Here is a 21,702-nt window from a genome sequence, read left to right on the forward strand (position 1 = left end):
AGTAAAGTAGTGTCCACCCAACATGCAAATGACGAAACAGGTTCTGAGAGGTTAGGCTGCCCAAGGTCACACCACTACAAGGAAGTAAGGGTCTGACCTGGGAATCTGATGCCCCAGTCAGTGATGTCTAATCTCCATCCTCCTGGGAGGTAGGAGAGCAGCAGCCTGCTTCCCACCAATGTCGCTGGACTAAATGTTCCTGCTCTCCAAAACACCATTTCTGGGGATCTCTTCCAGACAGATGCAGCTCCATCATTAATAGTAAATAGTATTAAATAGTCCCAGGTACCAAAAATGGGGGTGTTACAGCCCAGTTATGGGGCATTTTCACTGGGCTTCACATTTGCCTGGGGACAGCAATGGGAGCTTAGAACAGAAGGATCTTAGCACATTTCTTAAGCCTTTAAGGCACATGACCTAGCAGGTCATTCCTTAACTTCATTCTGTTGCTTCATTCATGTAAATACATCTGTGACCATATATCTTCAAGTGTTATTTCATCCATCAACCACCAGATTAGAAACACATCATTTAGAGAAAGCAGATCTAACTAAGCAGAGCTCTGAAGATTATTTCAAGAAGAACATAGGTGTTTGTAAGGCCATTGAGACAAAACAGCTTGTACCTTTTCAAAATCCTTCATTTGAGGGAAGACCCATGGTCAGTGGTCCCTTAGCTGACAGGGAACCCACTTAGTGACACCCAGAGCCATGAGCAGAAGGCTTATTTGGGGGTCACTCCCTCTGGTACCCCAGAGGACCAGGTGTTGGACTGCATTTTGAGTCAGAGCTGGGTGGGGAGGACAAAGAATGTTTCTAGGGTATCCACCTTGCTCTAATAGATCCAGGAAGGATTCTGAACTCTGGGAGAGCTAGGGAGGAAATGTGATTAGAAAGCCTGGAAAGGTGCAGGATCTCATATGGCTAAAGGAATGAGAAAGTGTGAATACCTTATGCAAAAAGTGATGGACACACACATCCAGGTTCTTCCTGATTCCACAACTTGCTGGGGCAGAACAAACCATGGGACAGCTGCTGTAGGAAGCCATGTACTAAGGCTGTCCCTATCCACACATGACAGCAGGAACCAGAACAGTGTAGAGGCAATGTCTGCCAGAACCGTCTTTTCTCCTTGAGGAATGTAGTGAAATTTGTAGAGGAAGCCCAAATCTCCTCCAGGGGCCAGACCATAAACAAAGTTATTGAATGTTTTTAAGGCTCACAGCATCTCACACTCTATTTCAAAGGGAGGGAAACTTTCTAACATGGCAGAGGAATTCATGTTTCTTTCCTTTCTCAGGCTGTGGGTGTGAGTAAAGGGTTTGCTCTCCTGAAGCACATGGATCCAAGCTCATCCCACAGGAGATGAATGGGTGCTGCCCATGCCTTACAAAGGGCTGGCAGATTCCAGGTCCTAAATAATATGCTTCTGACAGCATAAAATAATCCCCTTTTAATTTCAACAAATCCAGAAAGAGTTTGCCATATACTCTTCAGAAGAACTCAGAGGGACCAAGGAAGGGGCCAGTCAATAAGTTCAAAGAGTAGTTTTGGGGGGTTCATGGGCACCAGGATGAGGCAGGAGAGGGGCTGCATGAAGAAGAGGGGCTCCGTGTGGCTTCCAAAGTCTTCTGAACCAATGGCTGTGCCCAAGGTTGCCAAACATCTGCCCCTTTCCTTTGGACACAGAGAGAAGGGCTCCTTGAAGCCTTCCAGTGTGTCTTGCATTTCCTAACTCATCCCGGACTGGTTGGCTCTACAAATCTCAAAAGGAGATGATTCCTCAGTTACCCTTGTCTCTCTTCTCCTGTCCCATGACACAAACTGTCACCTTATCACTTCATTTAGCCACATTGCTCTCTTTTTAGTCATTTGCCCACTCCCAAAGGCAAAGCTCTAGGGGAATGGTGGTTCTTTCTCTTCCATGTAATTTAGGGTTCTTGACTCTTTCCTCTTCTTCCTTTCCAGAACACAAGACTCTAAGAGGCACAGTGGTCTTGATGAGGGCTACACTTTTACTAGTCTGTCCCTGCCCCCTCTTGCCCCCTCCCGCCTCCTAGTCCTTGTTTTTACAGTTCTATTTTTCTTTCCTGGGGGGTGATTCTTGATGGCACAATAAGGCATGACTCCGTTGTGGTTTCCTTTAATCCCATGAGGTGGTGCCACTCCTTTTCCCTGGAACAGGGGTTTGAAGCACAGAGCAGCATTGCCCAATGAGGCTCACGATAAAATGATTCTTTTTAACTACAGTGGGAAAGCTCAGTGACATGGGAAACTCTCTTCAGATGCTCCACCCTTCAGCCCCAGATCTCCAGCTCTTTTCCTGTTGGAATTTTAATACCATCTTGTCTATTATTGCTTTTTGTAATGGAGAAAGAACCTCATGCTAATGAGTTGTGCAAACACCACCATTCCTTTGTTATTATTTGAAGGGGTAAAGACCTTAGTGAACTGTGTTTATGTTAAGATATCCATTTCTTGTGCTGGGTTGATTTCAGATTGGTGCATTCTCACTTATCAGGGACCTCTGATTCTAGCAGAACAAAATCAGCTACTTACTCTAGTTACTGTAAGCAGACACATACCTTTTACTGTAATTTGAAAAACCTTGCACTGTAATGGTTTAAAAAAAAAAAGCAAATCTTATTGAAACTGATTTTGTATTTTTGATTACATCTGAATTTTCACATTTTTGTATCTAACCGTGACCACGATAGTGCTTCCATAGCTTGTGTTCAAGGTCTTGTTTCTTTCCAGGTTGAATTCTTAGGATTGTGTTGACACCAAATGTTTAAGGGGCAGGAATGGGGCCTGGTTAGCAGAACCTGTCATGGGGGTGTGTCCTTCCGCTGCCAGATCACTGGCTGGCAACGGGAATCCTTGCCTAGACTGGAGCAAGCCGACGTTGCATTTCATTGCGTGAATTTCCACAGACAGCTCATATCTCCAACTAATTTCAGGCCAATGGTTTTGGCCAAACCTTTGCCAAGGACTCTCGAAACTGAGCTGCCCCCACCCCTGCAATACCCAGCTTCCTGGGTAAGGGAGGACATTTTTGAAAACAAAACTTGTGAAATTAATTTGTGATTATGATTTTTTTTCTTCTTGCTGGAAACGTGCTGGGAACCAGACAGCATGATGTTATCGCTCTTTCGGCTTTTCCAAACCAATACACCTGTTGTGCACTTTTGTTTCTTAGTGAAGAAAATTCTAGACACAAACCTAACTATGAACTCTTTTCCTCCTGTATTTCTGATTAGCGATTCTCCCTCTGTATTCCTGACTTGTTGAAGTGTTTTCCTTCTTAGCATTGCTTCTCATATTTTACTTTATTTCTTTACTGAACAACAACAACAAACCCACAAAGGAACAAATAATCTCTTTCTCTTTTTCGCTCTTTCTCTCTCTGATGTGTAATGTTGTGTTGTCCAGATTCTGTATAAAAATATGTATATGATGTATCTGATATTTGACAGCCACTGGCTGTAACTTTAACCAATATAATTAACAAAAATGCATAATGTTGGTGTTTGATTTTTTTTACAAAAAAAAAAACAACCTAGTTAAGATGTTTGTGTATTTTTGCATGGTTAAAATGTACTTAGTGCATTGAGAAACGTTGTGGAGGTACTCAGTGAAAAGGCCGGTTTACTTTTTGATTCTAATGGTGATTGGTTGTTGACCAGACTATTCCCTATGATGTCCGTCTTTAATTTAGCATACTTCTATTTATAACTTGTTTTATTACTCAAGATTCAGCATAGTGTATCTATCTATCTCTATTGTATTTACTGTTCCTTAAAACCAGGTTGTGGAAGTTCACTTCGTCTGGCACAGATGTCTACATTGCCAATTTCTGTTGAGTTGTATTCCATTTAATTTGCTGTACAGTCCAGATCTGAAGCACCCCGGCCCCATAGACAAAGCCTGTCATCTCTCCTTCCAGAAGCCTATTCCTTTGAGCAGTACTGTGGTTTTCCCTCATCATGGAACATCTTTCTTTTTCCACCCCTCTCTCAAACTTAGTTATATAAAGGAGGAGAGGAGGACAGGAAGTTAGTTAGGAATCTGAGAATTATTTATATTTTATACATAATAGTATACATATAATATATTATAGATAGACAGGCAGACAGACTTTAACCATGAAGTATGGAGAAAGGCAGTGGAAAATGTTGAAGGACTCTGAGGTAGAGGTCCTGGGTTTTCCTCCCAGGTGTGTAACTAGATCGATATGAAAGATGCAGAAGAACTGTCTGTCGTTCCTTGTGCCTCAGTTTCATCATATGTAAGATGAGGAAGTGCTGGGTTTTTGGGGAAGGGAGGCAACAATACATTCTTGAGTCTTCAGTCCACTTAGAGCAAGAGTGGGTCTTTTACTACCTAAGAGATTTAATTGCTGTGTGTTCAGAAACCATGCTTACAACATCCTTTCTCCTCCTCAGGGCATCTGGACCTGCTTGGGGGGTGCAGGAGGTGGGGGTTGAGAAGGCACATCTTTAAAGTCAAGAGCTGTTCCAGGTTGAGGTTACCCTGGCATCCAAAGTCTCTTCAGCTAGGTGGCTCCCACACAGCTTGGCAATAGGCAGTATTTCTGACCAATGGAATTGAGCTTCTGTCCTTTCCTCTAATCCAATCAGAATCTGTGGGCTTGTTTTCTTCAGGGCATACAAAGGAGTTTGCCATCTTCTATTTTCCTACTCAAAACTCTGATAGATACCCCACTCCCACTGCTAGGAACCAACATACATAGTTGTATTAGAAGCACATATATTTCCAGTATTGGAGGTTTTGCAGACACTGGTCTTTGGCAGACAGATGCAACATGTCTCCAAATGGGTCTTCCCTTCCTCCTCAGATCTAGAGACATAGCAAGTCCTTTAAGGTCTTCAGGCTTCTTGGCTCTGTAGTGAAATGTCAATCCTGACAGCCGACCAGGGAGAAAACTAGTGCTTTTCTCACTCTTCAGAGGGAAGACCTCAGAGCTCAAACACTTCATAAGCATCTTGTCATGGGCATTTCAACCTCCTGTGATGTATGTGACCATGAGTATTGACTTCATTACTGACCATTGGTAGTGGATATCTTTCAAAATTTATTGAAATTTTCATTAGGTTTAAATAGCACTTGCTACTTTTCCTCAGAGTCAAGGTTGACTGCAAAGGGGCAGGACTCCACAGATATGGCCAGTTCTGCTCTTTTCCTGCCTGACTGTTCCAAGACCAGAATTTACCAGATAGAGTGGCATGAACATGTTGACCTTGTGCAGGGAATGGATCTCTCTTTCCCAAACCCTCTCCTACGGTGACATTAGCCAGGAGTCCCAGAAACCTGTTAGAAAATTTACCCATTATTCCTAAAGACAAAATTTGTTCCCTTTGATGCAAAGCTAGCAGAGAACTTCTTGATCCTAGAATTCAGCCCCTACCTTATATCTATTCCAGACTACTAATCAGTTCCCTAGATCCACAGATTATGAATGTCAGTGAGGCTCAATTTCCCCCCTGTACAGATGAGGAGATTGAAGCCCAGAGAGAGATGAAGTAATTTTTCCAATGAAATGCAGTTAGAAATTCACAGAGCCAGAATCAGATCCCATGTTGAAATGCTCTTTCGTCCCTCTCCTGACTTATAACCAGTAGCTCAGTGTTTCTCTTTTAATTTGTGAAATTCAGATATTTCCCATGCTGTCATGCTTTATATAAGTCTTTGGGAGAGAGGAGCTTATTTTTTCATGATGGCAGGCAATGTGAACGCACACATATACACACTCCCTCTCCAAGTCTACCTTCCTGTAAGCCAAGTTAAGAGAGTTAGGATTTTGAATGAGAAATGAGCTGTTATCTTATTTACCTATATTTTTGAGGGGCAAGGAAGAACAATGAGAATAAGAAACAGCAGAATCTATAAACTGCCCTACTAAATCTTTTGCTAGAATGGATTTTTCTTAATAATCAGAGTAATCTGTCCATCCACCTAGCTACCCCATCTTGTGCAGTCATTTTGACTTTCTTGGATTTCTTCCATTCCCAGGGCATTTGATTGCTCCAGAAAAACTTTCCACAGCTGCTTTTGGCTATGCGTTTCAGGAAGCCCACAACTTTTTAATCCAAGCAAGTCTTCATAATTTATTTAATATGCACCTCTCTCTGCTAACTTTTTTTTTTTTTTTTTTTTTTTTTTAAGTAAGCTTTTTGCCCAATGTAGAGCTTGAACTCACAACCCGGAGATTAAGAGATGCATGCTCCACTAAACGAGCCAGACGGTGCCCCTCTCTGGTAACTTTTATCTCAGTCAAGCTACCAGAACTCAAAGTGTGTTTTCCTTATACAAAATGGTGGGCCCAAGGACTTCCTTGGGTGTCATTCTTCTAGAGGTTTTCTGACCTCACATTCCCCCTTATTGGAGCCTAGAAGCATCTGGCTTAACTGGTCTGTTTTCCTTTGGGAGGACTCTTTGAGGTTTGTCCCCATAAGCTTATGAGGATGTATCTAGAATGTTTATATTTTATTTTGTAAAATAAAGTTTATGATTTGCTACTGAAGCCCCTTGATTCCCTCTCAGTGTCATCACTGAGAAGGGCCCAATGAGTCCTGCTTTCCTTTCTCCCAGCCTCCAGTTCTTAAAAGTCTTACTCTCATTCGATGGAGAGATGTCTTTAACTCCAATTAGATCACAGTGCTGTTTCTCTAAAGAGATCAAGTACCCTGAGTTGAAGATTTTTATAGAAATGTATTCCTTTAAAGGACTGACACTCCTACCCCTTTCCGCCCCTACCACTGTCATAAATGTGATTTTCCCCTTCCCCCACCAAGCCTTCTATCAGCTTCTAGAGGAAACTGGATGCTGCCAGAGACTCAGGAAGGACACATTCAGTGTCCTTCTTTGTGGTAGTTCCCCTGAGAAGTGGCTACAGTGACTGCTTTGTGCTATCAAACTTTAGGGTGAGGGTCTCCCTTTGAAATGTTGGGGCTGATGAGAGCCTTCAAAGAAAATGCTCCCTAGGGCTTCATGAGAGAAGGTATGGTACGTATGTTATTAATATATTCTTAAGGCTAACTGACAGGAGTTGTGAAAACAGACACCTGCTTTTCAAGGTGGTAAGAGCAGAGCTGAAGAATATGACATTTGTTTAAACATGTAAAGCTAACCAAAATATCCTAATCCCTGCAGAAAGAGTCATAGTGTTTAGTACAGGCTATGCATTAACTTCCCATGTGACTTTGGGCACTTCACCACTGGGTTCTGCCTTTAAAATGAAGGATTAAGCTAGGTAATCTCCAAGGGGACTTGTTTTGTATTATGGATGATTTCAAACCATATATTTAAATATATATTAGAGTCAAATTGTTCAATGAAGTCCTACAGACCTACCAATCGATTTCAGTAATGATCAACCCATGGCCAATCTTGTTTCATCTGTACTCCCACAGCTTGATGATCACGTTTGCTTCATATAGACTTGTCATAATCCTTGGATTCCTGGATGAAATGTTGCCCCCTATTTTTAGGACCAAAACAAGACAGCTTCTACCAGAGAAAGGTCACTCAGAGCACAAGTCCTCAGATGGCTGGCCATAACAACCAGCATTTCTTTCTGAACATCTTGTCCCCAAGAATGCTCCCTGTGGAGGGGGTCTTCAGTAATTAGAGCATAAGACATTGAATCCTCAGGCCCCAGGCATTCCCTGGAGGGCTCTTGCATCAGACTGCAATCTCATTCTACAGGATGAGGGGATATCTGTCTTGTTCACCGAGACCACACGTGGTCCATTTGCTGGAGTGAAGTGGTTTTAGCAACTGCTCAAGAGCCAGTTCTTCAATTCCAGGGTCTCAGTAGTCTGATCGTCCAGCATCTTGCCTGAAGCTGCTCAGAGTGGCAGGCAACTGTCAAGATTTATCCTATTGCATTTCAAGGTCCATCTCCTTTACTCCAGACCAAGAAGAAAGGAAAAGATTCTTCCATCTGTTCTCTCTAGTCTTCTGTACATCTCTTTGTAAGTGGATTTAAAGGAGCTTCTATTACTCCCCTAAGAACCCACCCATGGGCTCACAAAACCTTCCAAGGATCTCATGCTTCCATGGACTTTGTAGCTGTCATTCAATCTGACACAGGGAAATATTCCTGAACCCTGAAAGGCTAGTACTGTTTTCCACATGAGCACAGGTCTCCCTAAAGCATATGAGCATCAAGCCTGCCTTTCTAGGACATACGGTGTTCAAGGCTGTTGAGATGCGCCAGAAACAGTCTATAGCAAAGGATTTACCTTAACTGCACAAACCTTGGTGCTTCCACTTTTTGCTCGATAGCTGGGTGAGCATAGCCCACCTTCCTGAAAGAACTTCAAGAAAGAGTCTGGAGAATAGAATGCCCCAAGTCAGGAATACGCCTTCTTTTCTATGGAGCCTTCCAAAGGGCACACCCTCTGCTACTGCGTACTGTAAATTCAGAGCTTCAGGAGCTGAGGCCTCCTGGGCTTGGGGGGAAAGGTAGCTGAGGAGAAAGGGACTCCTTCTCACCTTTTGTTTACCTTCAATCTGGCTGAATTTTAGCTGCCCTTAACTTCTAGTTTGCTAAAGTCCTTATTGCCTTAACAACCACCTAATAAGCAGTCAGAACCAGAAGATAAAGCCCCTTTGTTGGCATTCATTGTTAACCCCTACACTTGTCCCTGTCTCCCCAATGCTGCTGTGCCTGAAAAGAGTCCCAGCCCCATCTCCAAAGCACTGGGTTAGCCTCTGCTGAAACAGAACTATGCCCAGGCTAAGGACAAACCCAGAACTGCTCAGATGGGGAGAGATCCCCATACCATGCTTTCACTGCTGACAACCGTGGCTATCCTTCAGACTTGGCTTTGCTTCAGATCTGGACTCCTCATGCTCCCTTCCCTCCACCTCTTGTTCCAGAGACCCTCCACACCCCGTCATTCTCAGTGCCGTTCCTGAAGACCATCTAGACTTTTGTTCTCCTGAACATTCTCTATCACCTTCAGCTGCAGCGTATTTCGTCAGCCTCTCCACCAAGCTCTTTAAAACGAAAGGCAGTTGCTGTCTTCCCATGGACAATAATGAATGTATCTCCTGTAAGTGCAGACCATGTAGAGAAGTGGCTGGGTTTATCAAAAAGAGGGTTTTTGTAAAGCCTGTTTATTTTTTTAAGTCAGTTTTGAGCATTTCTATTTTACCACCCTTCACATGGTTTTGGGGAACCCAAATTGTATCAAGGTCTCATGCCAAAACAAGCCAAAAGTTGTTTTCTTTACCTTTTTCCTCCATGCACCATGATTTAAATGATTGTTTCAATGTCATTTTAAATGTTTTCTTGTGACATGTACTGACGATAAAAGTCATCTTGACAAAAAAAAGATTTATACATGAATCAGAAAGTATTTATTTCAATTTTGTACCTTTCCATTTTAATACATTATAATGTATTGACTCAACTGAGATAATATAAACAGTTCATTTTAATAACATATGTGTGTGTGTGGCTTTTCCTTTATTCATGGTCAGGGAGGGACAAATAATCATGGAGTGGAAAATTCTGGGGCTTATTGGCATCAATGTGAGCAGAGTGTTGCCTCTGACTCAACCAAAGGCTTCTGGGCAACAGCTGGAGACCCCCGGGGAGTGGAAGAGATTTTACTGGGGAAATGAGGAGGTAAGTGGGTGGGCCCTCCAGGCATCAAATAACTGCCTCCTGATATACTGACACCCACCTTTGCACATAGGGAGCACCATTGAGATGCCACTACTTGCTCATGGAGCCTAAACGCAGGCTAGCAATCAAAGGCTGGGATAAGGGCCAGATTAGGGAAAAGTCCAAAGCAGATGAGATAAGAAGCAGCTAGGGAGAAAAATCAGTGTTAAAAGTATTGGGGAGTGAGGGGTGGGAAGAAACAGAAAACTTCTGGGTTATATTATCTGGACATAACACTTGTTTCCCCCCAGTAGAAATTCTGCAAATGAATCCCTGGGGCAAGGTGCCTTCAAACAAAGCCCACTGACAACCAACTAAATGCTTTCATATTGCTTCCTTAGTATAATTTCTTAGGGCTTATAAACACAAAATTGAATACAATTGTACTCTTTTGAGGCTCTTTTCTGGAGGGTGGGAGAACAGGTGGGCAGAAGTGGGGACAGGTGGAAGCAGGAAAGGGGGAACCTAGAGAAAGAGGGAGGAGGTGTCAAATGCAATTGCATCCACAGGGCTTTATTGAAAACTTTTTCCAAGCATATTTGGCAAAGGAGGTGGTAATTCTACAAGCCTCATGATATTAATCTCTAGTCTTCTCTGTATGTTTGAACATGTTCTAATTTTAAAAGATGTCATCTCGGAGCAGAGAAACACCACGTGAAAGAGATCCATCAGACCTTTCTTCCCAGTAGAAGTTTGGCTCAATGTGGCACTCCTCTGAGAAGGGAGAGAATGAGAGAGATTTTATGTCTAATACTCTGGGAGGAGAGATGGACATTCTCAGCAATCAGCCACTTGATTGATCTCCTTCTGCCCTTTTTGGGCACCTCCCCTCTGGCCTAGGCTCCTTGAGTACAAGCTTATCTCAGCCAGCAAGAACACATCAGAGGAAGGCAACTCATGCTGGTGAGTCAAGGGACCTCCCTTTGATTCCTTAATTGCCCCCACTCTATCTTTGGCCTCTTCTTCTGGGAACATTTGTGTGTCCCACACAGGAGATTCATTAACAGATATTTTAAGTCCTAAGTCAATACTTTAGAAATGATCAGTTGCCAATTATATAAAATAAGTAGCTCTTCAGTGCTATGAAGACTCACCTACCAGGAAAGGCATAGAACCCCCCTTCCCCCCCACACCACACACACTCAATCCAATCCTTTCCAAAACTCTTTTTCAAAACTCCTATGAAACTGGCTGGTAATCTTGAGCTTGCAGAGGATTTAGCTGTTTAAAGAGAGCTTGGGTTCTAAAGAAAGGATGTGGGAGGTGCTTATTACCTTAAACTAAAATCCTTTCTAAATTGAGTTGATCTGCTTTGCTAACCCAGTTCATCAAAGGCAATGCAGAAGACCCTTTTCAGATGTGTGAAAAATTTGCTCTTAGGGAATGTGAGTCCAGAATTTCAGATTCTTCCCCTGTGCCAATGTGTATTTACATTTGGGGATTTGTGATTCTAGACCCTCTTTTCTCCTTAACTTGTAAAGAGAAATTTGGAACACCTTGGTCCCTGACAGTTGGATCTAGGTGAGAGGCTATTGCAAAAATCCCCATAGCTAATGGTGTGTTCTGTCAAGTTCACACTTGCTGGCCACACACAGACACACAGAGACACACATGTGCATGACACCCTACTTCCGGGAGGCCCCAGTGCACCACCCATCAGCCCCTGGACCCAGGCATCCAGTCAAGGTCTACAGAGGTCTATTTGGACATACTCTTCTAAAGCCAAGAGAGGCAGAAGTTGAGCCATCTTTCCTCTGTGTCCTGCCCTGCACCTCATCTTTCCACCTAGCTTCTTCCTTCTGGTCCCTTCTTTTGCTTACTCTCTCTCAGACCTGGCCTGATTTCCTCCCTTCAACGCCACAAGAAGGAAGAGATCACCCATGGGACTGGGAGTGGAATTCTTCATCCTCTCTGCTCCAGACTAGGGCAGAGTGGAAAAGAAGTCCAGGTGGCCTGAGTCCCCCTTAAACTCTTTGACTGACACCTCTGAGAGTAGACCTCCACCTGTTTGCTTGCCTTGAGGCATTTTCCACCCTTTAGGAGAGGTTCTTTTGTCTTGTGCAGACTGGGTTTTGGGGCATATTCAATCAAACACACTCATAATCCTCTTCTAATGACTTCTTGAATGGGGCAGACCCACACACCAGCCCCTCAATATATATCAAGCCAAGGAAGCATATGTTGCTGCAGCACCTTTAGTAAAGGAATCCCCCTTTCTACCTCCCACCGGCATATACAAGGATGGCAGAAATATGAAGCCTATAACGGGCACAGGAGAGACAAATGCAGAGAAAGAGAGGGGCCAGAATCTTTGATAAACAACACTGGGCCTACCTGGAACAGCCTTGTCCTTCATGGCTGCTTTTCAGATCCCCTCAGCACTCCCCTTTTCAGATGCTGGAAAGGGAGCACTAATCAGTGCTGAATTTTCAGACCACACTGCAGCCTGTGAGGCTTCTGGCCAATGGGGGCTGGTCTGGTCTCATGTACAAAAGGGGCAAAGGTTTAGGGGGCTCCTTCAAAAGGACACATGACACAATACTTAGGAAAAATGTAGAACACAAAGTAATAGTTAACAGTATTTATATGTACATTGAAAACCCCCCAACTCTATTTGAATTATATACTCATCCTGTTATGCAAACTCTCCCCATCTATATCCTTCTGAAGAAGAAGGGCTTTGGGCACTAGGGAAGGAATTTTATTATTATTATTTTTTGAGAGAGAGAGAGAGAGAATCTTAAGCAGGCTCCACACCCAGGAAGGAGCCCCATGTGGAGCTCAATCTTACAACCCTGAGACCATGACTTGAGCCAAAATCAGGAGTCAGATGCTTTGCCAACTGAGCCACGCAGGCACCCCTTTTATGGAGTGTAGGGAGGAATTTTAGAAGCTGCATTAGGAATATGGAAAATCTGCTGTGTCTTGCCCTCTGCCTGGAAATGCACATCAACATCAACAGAGAGAAGGAAGGAAAACATGGGAAATTTTTCATTTTCTGTTTGTTTTTCTGGGAGTAGCTGTTCCCTTTTAGACTGTGAACCAAGAGCCTACAATCATAAAATGATGCTGCATGACTTCAAGAAAACATATCTATAACTCTGGAATCTCAGCTCTGCTTAGAGCATAGATTCCCAAGTGGGCTTTTTTTTTTTCCCCCCTTCCACCTGATTCTCCTACTTGGTGAGGGATAGTCTCCAGATTTGCTTTCCAAATGTCCTTACTAAATATCAGGTAAGAGTGAAAGGGAAACAACCATCAGACAATAAAATACAAAGAGCTGAGCCCCCATGTCCTGTCCCCTATCACTGTGTTCTACACATGATCTGAGCTATTTCAGCTCTGGTCCTAGTAGATTGGCACAGCCTCCAGACACCATTCTTAAATCCCTAGAACCAGAACTGGAAAAACAGATCCTGTGTAGAAAGCAGTGGCGGTGTACAGGACATGGGGGCTCAGCTCTTTGTACTTTATTGTCTGATGGTTATTTGTTGTGGGCTCCCCTCCCCTCTCCAACCAAGCTCTCTTAACAAGAGCTTGTCTACTTTTTTAGTAAGTCCAAGAGAGCTGAATCCCCCTGGACAGTGTTCCAGGAGTTTCTCTGCTCCTTTTCTGTTTCCTCTCAGAGCCAGGATTCTTCTCTTTGGTGTCTGATGTAGTAAATAATCTCACCTTTTAGGTGAGACCCCCAATCCACAGAGGCAGCCCTATCCTTATAATGGCAATAATTAAGTATTAAGATATTAGTTTCAGCTGTGCTATCAGAATGCCTGGACTTAATTCTTGGCTTTTACTGTCCGTATAAACTTGTTAATACCTCTGCACCTCAGTTTTCTCATCTGTAAAGCAGGGACAACATCACCCACCTTGCAGGATTTTGTGAACAATAAATAGGATAATACATGTTTAAAAAAATGTAGAACAATGCCTGCTCCTGACAATGATTCTCTCCTTGACCAAATTGTGGGCAGGCTCCCCTGAGCGCTCTCATCCACTGGGCTTCAACCTTGGCCTACAAAGACTTGAGCAAAATATTAACACAGTTTATAATGGCTCAAGTCTTCATCTCCTGGATGACCCTAGTCCCCCTCTTAAAGTGCCTGCCTGAAAAAACTCAAGGCTTCCAAAAGAATTCACTGTTTGGTCCAGGCAACGCCTGAAGATAGGGCCCTGTCTGTGGGAGGGGAGAAGCCGAAGGATAAGAACCAGTTGGCAAACCCAGAAGGGTTTCACACGTGCCAACCCCCTTCCTGCTTTTCAAAATTTTTCACTTTCCTGACCCTACTGAGACCTCACTAATCCTCACTATCCCCTCATTCTCCTTTATAATGTCCAGTCACCTCTTTACAGTTCAAAGTTGAGTTTAGTTCATGCTGGAGGGACTCTTTTTCCTATTGCCCTAATGCACATAGTACTGATTAAAGTCTGTCCTAAGCACTTTAAATACTGTCCAGCTTTGTTTATCTTTGACACTACATAGTAACACTCAAGAAATACTAGTCACTTCGCATTATATAATACTTTCCTTTTTACACTGGCTGCTACAAGCTTAAGGCCACATTGGACTCTTAGCTCATGTTTATTGTATGTATTTCTATACACTAACTTTACCCTTGACTTATCTTATTTTTCCTACCTATATTTTCTCCCTTTGACTGGATTTCTTCATATTTTTAAAATATCTGTGGCCTATGTATTTTTGCATAGCACCTCAGATTTTCCTGATGAAGGAAACAATACATTCTAAAAATAAAATCAAAATAATGAAAAGTAAATATAGTAAGCTAGAAGATCAATTGCTCAAAGCTGGCTTTTTGTGGGTTTTAATATTTGCTTATGTTTTCTACAAATATATTATGGAGGTTGAGGCCTAGAAGGAAAACTTAATGTCTGTCACCTTCCCATCTCACCAACTAATAAGGATGAGAACTCATGAAGTCTAACAGTCAGAAACCATTTGCAGAGGCTACAATTTCAGGAGAAATTTGTGTGTGTTTAGATTGAGCTCTGTCAAGTCACTAAGTCACGGACGAAAGTCACCACTACCTACCCAGTGCTTTACTATTCTTACATAAGTATGTGATTAGAGAGGGTCCCTTGTTGCCTTCCTTCTCTCCTGGAATAGACATTCTGTCTTTACCAAACCCCTGGAGCTCACTGAGGTAAAACTAAGCAAAAGCTGGTGAATTTTGGGAAAGAAGACAAGAGAAAGGAAACCTATTTAACTGCACAATCGGAGAGACATAAAGGGTGCTATAGAAATCAACCCCTAGATTACTCTGAATAAAGAGAGTTAATACTCGGCTCAATGGAGAACCTATGCAGCTAGCATAGCTCTCTCTTGGACCTTGGAGACTTCTTTCCCAATTCCCTTCACAACCATCCATCCAATCCTCTTTCCTAACTTATTTGAGTATAAAAATATGCTGGGCTCAGCACCAGTTTAGCTGACATCCTGGCATCCCTCCTTTCCCACTCACTAGACTCCCATGACCTTAGTCTTTATTCTTAGAAAAAAGCTGGAGACAATGCCTTGAACTATGCCAAAGGTAGTTCTTCTCCAAATGGAGAACTCTCACATGCCCTCTTATTCTGAACTCAACATTCATCTGGGTTTTGTTATATAGACAATGGGTAAAACCACATAGGATCCCTGGACCAAGAAGAAGAAAAGTTTAAGATGAAAAATACTTGGATTTTAGCTAAGGCATTCGATAACTAGGTTAAACACAGAATCATTATCACAATTATTACAACTATACAACTACTTATCATTTATAACTCACTTTCTAGCATATCACTCCATTTGGCTAGGTATTCATATCTTCTCCATTTCATAGATACAGAAACTAAACCTCAGAGAGGTTAATTGACCTCCTTGTCCTATATGTGGCAGAACTACGCATGATTTCTAGGACTCTTGGCCCCCCAAACCTGTGCTCTTCCCACCACACCACACTGTCACTATACCACTTCATGTACACATTCAATCCTAACAAACCTCCTCTCTGCCAAAACAGGATGCATTGACTGTAACAGGGGTCTGAACAGAACCCTGTTGGGTCTAGTTAACTGTGGATTTGCCAGTATTAGGAACAGGAAACCAGGAAGAAGAGCTCCTGAGGCAGAAAGAGCCATGGAGGCATACTGATAGCAAAGCAAAGAGCTGCAGAGGACACGAAAGAATACAGAAGTCCAGGAGGGAAGTCCTCTTGGGCGACATCTAAAAGGGGAGGTGGCTGAAATTCTGAGAAAGAATGAGCCCTAGAAGGGAGTGAGACTATAGGGAGAAGAAGAGAAGACCAAACAAGAACCTTAGGTGATAGCTAATGTTAGACATCTGGAGGAGGAAGAAATGATAGTGCAGGGGAGAAAATAAAATATGGGGAAAGCAGAATATGACAAAGAAAGTAATTAGTGAAAAAAACAAAAAGAAAGCAATTAGTGAATGTCAGGCAGTGACAGGGAGAGAGTACAGTGAGAGCTGGGGAAGGCCTTAGGGTTTGGAAGGAGATTACTAGTGACCTTAGGAAGGTATCATAATGTCCTCACCCTGGGAAGACAGTGGAAGAATTAAGATTCACCCAGCCTGGGTGCACAAAGGAATAGGGTCTGTCAACCTCATCCCCCATTAAAAGCCAAATCTCATCAATAGATATTCCCTTTATCATTCACTGCCTTTGGCTTCCCCATGCTGAGTCTGACTCAGAGAATTAATAGCTCCATGAAAAAGGAAGTGGCTCAAGCAAGATCCTGATAGCACCAAATGAGGTTCTTTTAACTGTGCTTCATCATTACCTGGGAATGTGATGTTTACCCCAGTGCACTGGGTCTGGTAAACAAGATTGGAGCCCGTGCCTCTAAGTGAGGCTTCTCTGCCTTACATGTATCTACTTCCCTAGCTGGCTGAAGATCTACAAGGCTGTCACAAGGGCACATGCAGAGAGGCATAGAGAGACAGCAAGTTGGACAAGCCCATCCCGGAGAGACAACCCTGGTTTAGCCTGTTCCTTCTGTCTTCAGGAAGAAAGCCACATCTGTGTAGGACACATGATTTTCACCACATATGGTGACCCTGACCACTAGAAAATGTGATCCAGTTGGTATCTTGAAACCTGGACCCCATTAGCTCAGTATATATTTGTCTTTTGAAGGAAGAAGTTAGAGGGCAGGGCACAGTGTATATCTTCTTGACCCCTCCTTAGCCCCCACAAAAGCTGCTAACAAATATAAAATGATGCTTCCTATGGCTCTGTGATTCACATCACTGGACTTTCTATAGAGTTAATTTTTTAGAAGTAGTTAGATATGGGCCAAAGACTCAAACCAACATTTCTGCAAAGAGGATATATAGGTGGTCAATGAACACATGAAAAGATGTTCAGCATCATTAGCCATCAGGGAAATGCAAAATAAAACTACATGAAATATCAAATACCACCAGAAAATAATGACAACACCAAATGCTGGAGAGGATGCCGAGAAACTGGACCATTCATACACTGTGGATGGGAAAGTGAAATGGTACAGCTACTCTGGAAAATATTTTGTCAATCTCTTACAAATTTAAATGTCCAATTACATGATGACTCAGCAATTGAGCTCTTGGGCATTTATCTTAAGATAATGGATATTCATGTTCACACAAAAACCTGTACAGGGATGTTTGTAGTGATGGTTCAAACATGAAAACATCCCAGATACCCTTCAACAGATGAATGGCTAAACAGTAGTACACCTGGACCTTGGAATCCTGCTCAGCAATTATAAAAGGTACAGACTGTTGATACACACATCTTGGATGAATCTAAAAACCAAGGCCATAGATGGCTAGCCTGCCTGCAAATACCACAGTTGTTGCAGTTGTCATTTTCATCAGAAGGGAGTTTCAAAGCCATGTTAACTTCTTCAAAGTTCCCCTCTCAGATATCTAGGAATTTCCAGAGTTGTGTCATAGGCCAATGCCAGGCAGGGCTGTCCAGATGGACCTAGAAAGGTGGTCATGGTATCTGAGTGTCTGGGATAGGAGAGGTGATTGACAATTGGGGCCAGAAAACAAAAGAAAGAAAGAAAGAAAGAAAGAAAGAAAGAAAGAAAGAAAGAAAGAAAGAAAGAAAGAAAGAAAGAAAGAAAGAAAGAAACAGGGAGGGAGGGAGGGAGGAAGGAAGGAAGGAAGGAAGGAAGGAAGGAAGGAAGGAAGGAAGGAAGGAAGGAGGAAGGAGGGAAAGAAAGAGAGAAGAAGAAAGAAAGAAAGAAAGAAAGAAAGAAAGAAAGAAAGAAAGAAAGAAAGAAAGAAAGAAAGAAGGAAATTCAAGCCAGGATCAAGAAGTGGGAGCCTAGAGGCCTAAAAGAGACAAATCTGGAAGTAGGAACTGGGACATCATGAGAATCAAAACTGTGGGACATCAGGAGAATCAAAGCTCTGTGGCAGGGCAGCGCTGCTCGGAACAGGCAGGCATGTTAGGACAAACGGTGTCCACATGGGACCCCAAACACAGGCAGATGGATGTCATTCCCACTTTTCTGCCTCAGGAGAATGCTAACTGTGTCCCATGGTTTCTGATACTTCGACAAACTTCTGTCATCTGTGCCTATAATGGGTTTCCAGCATGCCTTGGATTGAGTGGATAAAGTCGACCTAAGTTTTCCAGCAAAATACTTTGTTCTATTTCACATACAGACAATACTTTTAAAGGGAGCATGCATGGCCCTTTTTGCATTAATAAACAGAACATATGTACTTAAATTATTCTGATATAATAAAGAAAAAATGTGTCATTATGATTTAAAAGTTCTGACAATATAAAAATATATATTGCACAAAATAAAGTCTCCTGTAATTCCTTTCCTGTTCCACTGAAAATGCCAATATTGGCAGTTTGGAATATAGTCTCAAATTTTTCCGTGCATATGCTAACTGTATATGTTATGTATATGTAGATTATTACCAATACTTTTTATTTTTAAAAGTGGGATTTTTAAAAATGGGGTGCCTATAATTTTGCAAATGGTAGTACTTACTGTCTCTAATAAGAAAATTTTTTAAAGGGACATTAAACATGAATTAACTCTATGTAAGTCAAAAATGTCTAAAAAGACTTCTAGAGATTTCCTTAAAACAACAACAACAACAACAAAAACCTAGTGTGAGTACTTGTGTTCCATGATCATGGCTTCCTCTTCACCATCTCCTCAATCATCAACGACCCCAGCTGGTGGCTTAACAGGTCTACGATTCTATGGGATTCTAGGTCCAAAGATAGCCACCACCCAGGAATCTCTCTCATCTGTTACCCATGCTGAGATCACTACTGGACAGATTAAGATGGTGCCCTTGGTGTGCAATGAAAAAACAAAACTGTATGCACTCCAACACAAACAGGATGTCTTTAGTTCCTTCTCCACATAAGGTGTTGTCCTAAATGATGTGAGAACTTCATTTAGGGCATTCATTAAATTGCTCCATTTAACTAGCACCACAACCCATTGAAAGAGGTACCATTATTGTCCTTAACAAACAAGGCACAGAACATTTAGTAGCTTGCCCAGGGTCAGCAACTGGTAAAGGACCAAAAAAGATGAAAGAGGGACAGAGACATGAAAAATAAGGAAGGGGCAGATTGAGCCCCAAGAACTGCCTATACTTCTCAGGGCAAACAGCAGTGGCCACCTGGGGTATTACAGTGCTACAGCTCACTAGGCATCCTGGTAGGTTTTTCTTATAGCAACCCCTTTGGATAACAGATAAGGAATAAGAGAGATGACATTAATTTGCAGGTGTCAGAGCTAGATTTGAATCCTCTAACTTTGGAGCTTACTCTGTTAATTACTGCACTCCAGAGGATCACCATGGGGAGGGCAGACTACATCAATAGAGTTCCATTGACTATGGACTGCTTACCTAGAGAGAAGCAGAAGCCAGAAAGAAGATTCTAGAAGGCATCAGGGAGAGGCAAGAATGAGGCTTGGGAAACCTCTTTGGGAGATTTCAGAATCTCTACTCATAACTGCCATGGTCCCTGCCTGACAGGATGCTTTCCCACTCTCAGGATGGGGCAGGGAGTTGGGGGGCTCAGCTAGCAGCTCAGGTCTGGAAACCCACTCAAGCACTGACTAGGCAGGCTACCACACATCCTTTTCCATCACCCTGACTCCCACCCTGTGAGGTCTACTCATTCCCTTTGCAAGCATCTCCCTGTCCTCATCCCTATCACCCTCCCCTCTTCCACCTGCAGCCCTGAAAACATCTCAAGATATAAGAAACTAAAGTGTCACCACCTCACTCAAGTGCTAGAGAAGGTTAATCTAAGACAATAAAGAAAAGAACTGTAAGGCACCAAGGAAATCAGATTTTTTTTTCTTTTGACATTATTGTGTGAATTTGATCTCTGGAAGTGATTTTTCCACTGCTGAGTTTTACAGATTTTGTAAAGGCTAAAGCTTGAAGTCCTAACATTTTGATAGGAAGTATAAACAGAGGAGGAATTTCAGGACAGAACTGCTGCCAGGAAGCCAGAAGGCATTTCTGGACTGGGATCAATAGAGAGCCTTCCCTTCACACAGCTCTTAGCTAGGTTTTGTCTTCCTATTTGAGCTTCTATAACATACAAATACTGCAAGAGAGGACAAGAAAATCAATTAAAGGAGGCCTAGAAGATGAGAGCCCTGAATTGGTATTAACTGGGCATGTCGACTTAACAAAAAAAAGTCAGATACTTTCTCCTGACTCAAAAGTCAGGCAACAGAAACCAGGTTGAGTTTGGAGGAGATTACAGGGGGGAATAACGTAGCAAGATAAGATACTCTCCCCCCTCACATATACACCCTACCAGGGAATGGGCAGATAAGTCTCAGCAAGATATCATATCAAGCACCCATTTCTGGTGTTTTGAATCTGAGAGTGGGAGGGTGCTTCTCAGTTTGTGTTCCTCAATGGCCTGAGGCAGGCTTTGGCAGGACTGCAGGAGAAACCCTCTGGAGAGGGGATGAGTCTTTCATTGTTTGCATAACTGTATTGGTACATTTGGGGAGTTTATAATAGACAAAGCTCCCCTGCTAACTGACAAAAGCAGACTCCATGGGCTGTGTATCCCCGGATGGTGGAGGGAGGGTGGAGGAGAGGCCTACAGTGACGTTCCGGGGCAGAATTAGCTTTAAATAAATAAGAAAACAAAGCTATTTCCATCAGCCTGCTTCCAGGCTCCCCTCCCTCCATGGCCACAGTGTACAGTTCTGTGGAAATTCTGGATGCTCTTTGAAATGTTTACAGTTTGTTTTTGGTGACAGACAGTGGTGGTGATGGGTGGTGTTTTTTTGTTTTTGTTTTTTTTTGTTGTTGTTGTTGTTTTGTAAGAGAAGTAATTCAGAGCACATATCTCATTTTCTGCTTTATGCCATGTTAGGTTCATCTGTCTTCACTGGTGAAAATTGATTTGAAGGTCAAATCTGGTTTGTTAGCTTAAAACTTTCATGGTACTAGTTTGCTACTGTGTAGGATAATTTTACTTTTTAAAGACTTTTGTGAGTATACATAGCTGGCACACAAATTGTAAAAAACTTGAAACATTCAGAAAGTATTAGGAATGTCTACTTCCAGCCACAATGGAATAACAGGGACTGGATTTATCCATCCATCTGGAACAACACAAAAGTGGACAAAAGATACAAAACACTGGTTGTCAGACACTGAGTGGTAGGCAGTGAATAACTGTGCCCCTTGTCCTGAAAGATGGGATGTAAGGAATGTGAGCCTTATGATTGATCTTGTTTCCTGCCTGGAAAGAGTTTCCAGGCTGCACATGGATGGAGGAGGGACCCCAGCAGAACCCAGAGGTCTCACAGAGTTGGGGAGACACAGATCAAGGTAGCTAGAAACCACAGAGCTATCTTTGGAGAAAAGAGAACTATACTGAAGGCTCCCCATACCATCAGTGGGGTCCCGTCCAGTCTTCCAGTGGGCACTGAGCAGGGAACCCATGTACAGAAACTGCTGGGGAAGAACTA

This window comes from Canis lupus, chromosome 25, assembly GCF_003254725.2.
Source record: "Canis lupus dingo isolate Sandy chromosome 25, ASM325472v2, whole genome shotgun sequence".
In the NCBI taxonomy this organism is placed as follows: domain Eukaryota; kingdom Metazoa; phylum Chordata; class Mammalia; order Carnivora; family Canidae; genus Canis; species Canis lupus.